General features: G+C 33.4%; 1 long non-coding RNA gene across 5 annotated transcripts; it reads right to left on the minus strand.

Moving 5' to 3' along the window:
• Positions 1 to 1,836: 1,836 nt before the first annotated feature.
• Positions 1,837 to 5,560, minus strand: LOC118489316. 5 transcript variants are annotated; one of them, XR_004887228.1, is made up of 5 exons: positions 4,600 to 5,560; positions 3,810 to 4,500; positions 3,645 to 3,701; positions 2,923 to 3,560; positions 1,837 to 2,158 (listed from the first exon to the last, which is right to left on the minus strand). It is a non-coding gene; the product is annotated as an uncharacterized LOC118489316 (long non-coding RNA). The 5 variants fall into 5 exon arrangements; XR_004887226.1 differs by having other exon boundaries at positions 2,923 to 3,701; XR_004887227.1 differs by having other exon boundaries at positions 3,645 to 4,500.
• Positions 5,561 to 5,977: the final 417 nt, after the last annotated feature.

The raw sequence follows: 5,977 nt of genomic DNA on the forward strand, positions 1-5,977 counted from the left end.
AGATTTATCGTTTTATTTTATTTATATAGTTGTTTAATATACGGATGCCTTAACTTCTAACATCTTCTTATTCTTGATTTGTTTGTCTGATTTTCATCCTTTAGATAAATGTTTATCGCTCTTTTATTTATATAATATGTTAGACCATGCATAGTGGGCAATATTCACCTTCGGACGTTTTGCGTCATGTGGCAGCCCAGTTAGCAATGGGGCATTATTGGGCATTTTCTAAAATCGGTGTAGTGGAGATATGGGATTGTAGGGCATTATGTTTGTAATCAAATAAAATAAAAAAAAAACAATTCAACAAATGTTATTGGACAAAACAGTGCAAGCTCAAATCTGATTGGTCAATCCTTCCCCCTCTTGGTGTGATTTAAAAAACGCCCAAACCAAAAAAAAACCCCAATCACGCCCATGCATAGTGGCAAAGGGGCAATATTGGGCGTGATTAAGCCCCAAAAACGCCCAAATTTACAACCACTACGGGTGGTCGTATATTAAACGGTTTCGGTTAAGAACAAGCTTAGATTTAAGAACAGTTGGGAAAAGCTTTAGCATCGTGCATGAGTATTTTGATTAGAGGATCCACGCGCTTCTTTTTTAACACTAGAAGTGTAGAACTATCCAAGCGATTTACCACGTTCTAAACATACATATTATATTGTAAACTTAACCAAAAGGGTTGTCTTGTGTTAACCCTTTTCTCCATGTTTGACGATATATACTTAGAAAACCAAATCTTGTTACAAATCAAATGAAAACAAAGGAGAGCAAATTTAACCAAAATGGATGAGAACAATATTAAGTCACATTATAGTCAGGGGCGGACCTAGCATGTTACTAGGGGTAGCCTCCGCTACCCCTTGATGCTCCGACGGTATGTAAATTATGGAAAATTTTGACGATTTTTCGATTTCGTTGCCCCTTTTTATATATAAAACGTTTCCCCTATAAAAATTTTCTAGATCCGCCACTGATTATAGTCAAATCTTATTATATATCAAAAGATTGACCAGAAAAACTGGAATCAAATTAAACTAGAGGTCAAAAGAAAAAAAATGGAAATGATAAACATCTGAGTGATAATAAATTCAAAGAGGACACTCAAAATGTCATATGAATTATTCGGAATTGTAATATATCACAAACATAACGTCAAACATGTATTGTAATCACCAATGCATAGAAAAAAGTATAATCACTAAGACATGTTGCATAATCACCAACACATACACTAATGTATAAGTAACAACAAATGTAGTGTGTGTGTAACACATTTGTTTGAATTGCTTGGTTACATGTTCGATGTATGCTGACATCAATGTTTTGCTTTTGCTATGCATGCAATAGCTATTAATTCTGATTATTATCACATGTTACTTGTATATATTGGATATGATTTGCATGCATTAGCATTAATATGGTTAAATGATAGATTTGTTAGAAACTTATCGTGGTATATTGTATTCAAATATATATATATAAACAATGACTTTAACAGTTTTAATAATGTCTTAATTTGATTGTTATACCAGACCTATAACCACCTATGTGGGTACTGGGTACCATATGCATATCATTGCAACACTAATGGGTGTAATTTGTGTGATTATCTATGATGTCTCTCTATTTGTATGTCGAGAGAGCACATAGCCAATTTGATAGGAGGAATATGAATCACACATATGATAATTTATTAATTTGATATATATGATTTTGGTGTATCGTTCGCGATCACATAATTTCTGATGCGTTTGAATGTTCATATCCTATGTATAATTTTGGGATTTTATATAATTACTAGCTTAAGACCCCGTGTGTTACACGGGTTGGTAAAAGAAATTTCTTCATTAATACCGCTGACATTAAATATTATACTTTTATACACGTTAAAACACAAACAAAATAAATTAGATTACAACGACAAATTGAAATAGATGAATATGCAACCCCACCTACAAATAGGTTATTATCTTACCACCGTGGTGATGACCATCGGAGCATGGCATCGTCAAGATCAAAAGACCAGTTGTCGCACCAAGAATGAGAAGACTTTTGACATTAATTCATCACATGTTGTCATAAACTATAAACTCTCTGGTCTAGTAGTTTCATCTTCAAATCCACCACCACGAGCATTAAGTTAAATGTCAACCTGTTTTATCATTTCAATTAAGAGCATAGCAACAAATTAAACACTTAAGAATTTGATATACATGAATGAGTAATTACAGGAACGAACTTTCTCTAACCAAAAGAGTTTTAAGGCCTATATATGGAAAGCACTTTTGAGAGTATATACATATTTTCTTATAATATTATATATAGTAATTTTTTATTTAGTATATATCATAATCTAGGTTTTTTTTAATCAACCAAAATTTAAGCTTTCAAACTCAAATCCAATTTTTATTTCTAATTCAAAATCAGTTTGACATTACAATGTTATAATTATGCTTTGACTTCCATTGAAACAACAAAAATGCATGCACTGTTGATTGTATCATAGTCGCCTTAGGGTGCCTTAATATTGTAGATGAAATAATTATAGCTCATAAGCAAGCTTGACATCTAGTTAATTATTATTTTTTTATTTTTTTTTTCTTTTCGCCAAGAATATATGCCCAAATTAGTCATTATAACCAAACCTCTCACTGTATCAGCAGAGTTCCCAGAAAAAACCACAATCAAATTAAACAAATTCATTTTCAAAAATAAACATGCACGTACATATCAAGTATGATGATATCACAGGAAAAAAAAAAGACAAAAGAAACCCTTAATCAAAAAATATCAACCATGCATTTCATAAAGCATCTGAAATTTGCTTACAGAACTTCTCTACTTTTAAAAGCATATGCACTAATGTTTTCTGAATTATGCTCGTGTTGTAAGAAGTAGAAAGAGGCAAGGGCATACCTGTATGAATAGAAAAAAGTTTGCGTACACGTGCTTCCCTTCAAAGTTTATTGTGTTGTCGCTTGAACCTGGATGACAATTATATCAAACAACTCCATTCATAAGTGTAGCCAGCTTGGTCATAGAAACTTCCATTCACAAACATGGTCCCCTGTACATATTATTTAGAATAAAGAAGCGACAAAAGACAATAAATTGGGACCTAAATACGAAGGATTGGGATAATGGAAAGACGACAAACAATAGAAAACATAAATAGATGGTAAAGAAATGGAGGATTAATGAAACACCAAAAAACAAATCCAAAATTGTAATTTAATGAGTAAGATACATTTAAACCTGTAATGACTTCACCGGTATGTAAACTCCTTACTACTTGGATCGGTGCCTTGTGAGTTTCCAAAATTGTAATGACTTCACCTGCATCTACTTGTAAAACATATTATTTTTTTCAATTTTTCCCCTTCCATTTGTTGTAATACAAATTTACTTACACTGGCTTGTTTCAACCAAACCCACTTTAATCCACTACACAACAAAACAAACCTGGGTTGTTTCGGCTCTTCCAAATACAAAAGGGCAAAGCTACTTCGAGCAAGTACGTACAAATAGATGAAGCTTATATAATTGTCATGAAACTGCATACACATATTTACTTATCTAGATTAACAAAACTCAATAAATGTGTTCTTTGCAAGTACTTATAATTAATACCTTCGTACATTTATAACACCAAAACTCAAATTAAAGAGGAAGTGCCCTAGAAGCATCAGCCAAGCCTAAGTACAAAAAAAGATCAGTAGATGAATTGTCAGTACTCTTAGAAAAACTCAAACCGAATCCCACATTAAATTTTAAATTTACTTATGAAATAAGAAACTTGGTACCGTGTAAAGTTGGGTCAGGTTGACTCACAAGGTTGCATGTCCACAAAACCAAAATGATCGGGTTGGGTACTGTGTAAAGTTGGGTCAGGTTGACTAAGTTTTTCAAAAAAAATTGAAATTGTTGACCCACCACATATTTAAAATAGGCTGAAAACATCTTGTCAAATGCGAAAGGGCAAAGCTAGTTCAAGTAAGTACCTACAAATAGATGAAGCTTATATAATTGTCATGAAACTGCATACACATATTTACTTATCTAGATTAACAAAATTCAATAATTGTGTTCTTTGCAAGTACTTATAATTAATACCTTCATACGTTTATAACACCAAAACTCAAATTAAAGAGGAAGTGCCCTAGAAGCATCAACCAAGCCTAAGTACAAAAACATCAGTAGATGAATTGTCGGTACTCTTAGAGAAACTCAAACCAAATCCCACATTAAATTTTAAATTTACTTATGAAATAAGAAACTTGGTACCATGTGAAGTTGGGTCAGGTTGACTCACAAGGCTGCATGTCCACAAAACCAAAATGATCAGGTTGGGTACCATGTAAAGTTGGGTCAGGTTGACTAAAAGTTAGGTCAGGTTGACCACTTTCATCAGTAGTCAGCATCACCTCTAAGATCAGACCTGCAAGACGAAAGAGCTTGACCGGATATCAACAGGAACCCTAATCTGGTAAGAAGCTGAACAAACATCGTCGTTAACACCAGATATAGCCGAAAATGCAGTTGCATAACATCAATTTACTGATTTCATAACCAAATCGGAGGTGCTATACTTACCGTCAGTCGGCGCCTCTGTTCTTCTTGCACGCCCACCACCGCCGGATGTGTGCTACCATAATCTTTCTTGTCCTCTGTCCTCTCTTTCTAACCGATTCTACTTATTTTTTCTGCAAAGCTTCAAAGAATGCACAACAATACAATTCTTCCTAGAAACATCTCAAAGCACCAAAAAGCATCAACATTATCCTCGAATAGTATAATAATAAAAAATAACAAATCACTCACACCTTCAATTAGAGTTGCATCAACAATTGAAGAATCTAGCCAGCCACAAAAAAATACATATGAATATCCATAAAAAAAAAAGAATCAATAATGGAATAAAAAACATTGAAACCCTATACATTAGACCCTAACTAATCGGATATCCAAATTCAGATTCGTCAATTCAAACCCTAGAAAGTAATTGTTGCAAAAAAAATCCGATAATCCAGTTGAAAAAGAATAATCAAGAAAACCACCACTGTAAAAATGGTGATAGTCTATGGAAGAGGATAGGATCTTGTTCAATTTTGTATATGCATATGAAGATCAAAGATTTGAAGATGGAGAAGAACAGGCCGCTGCAATGTAAAATGGAAATGAGGAATTGAAAAACCCTAAGCATTTGGAGTGTATAATCGATTGAAAAGCAAAACTCGATCTCAATCCAAGGCTTCACAGAAAATAAACCCTAATTAAATGAAACTTAACCCATACATCAGGCTGTAAAAATGGATGGACAAAGACAATACCGATAAATTCTGGATGATGAATCAACGTAGAAGAAGAACAGGCGTGTTGATACCTAGGGTTTGTCAAATAGTGTACCTATTTGTTGAATCATTTGTAGAAGATGATGATGATAGCAGTAGAGCGATGAATGTGAGCGAGGCTAGGGTTTACATGATCGTCTGCCATGCTTGTATGAAATTGAAATTAGGGTTTTAAGAATTGATTGAAGGAGCATGTTTGAGAAGCGAAGAAGGAAAATAAGAGGAAAAAATTGCCGCTCATTCTGAATTCTCTGGCCTAAGAGGGTCTCCACATCACCCAATTGATTGCCTAAGAAAAGGACATGTGGCATTAAGTGTATTTTTTAGTATAATAGGTAGATTGGGATTATCAGTGGCGGATCAGAAAGTCATTATAGGGGCAACATTTCAAAAAAAAATCTAAAGAGTTAACGAAATCGAAAAAACGTCAATTGTTTTCAAAATTTACACTACTATCGTAGCGTTAAGGGGCAATAATATTATTATTGTTCATTATTTATTTATTTTGTGAATAATATTATTATTATCTCTGTGAGTGGATATCTTCTTCCATATGTTCGCTTGTTCGCTCAATTGTTCCATTTGCTTATTTGCTGGCCTCTTTACATCCTTGGATGTTT

Source organism: Helianthus annuus, chromosome 17 (assembly GCF_002127325.2).
Source record: "Helianthus annuus cultivar XRQ/B chromosome 17, HanXRQr2.0-SUNRISE, whole genome shotgun sequence".
NCBI lineage: Eukaryota > Viridiplantae > Streptophyta > Magnoliopsida > Asterales > Asteraceae > Helianthus > Helianthus annuus.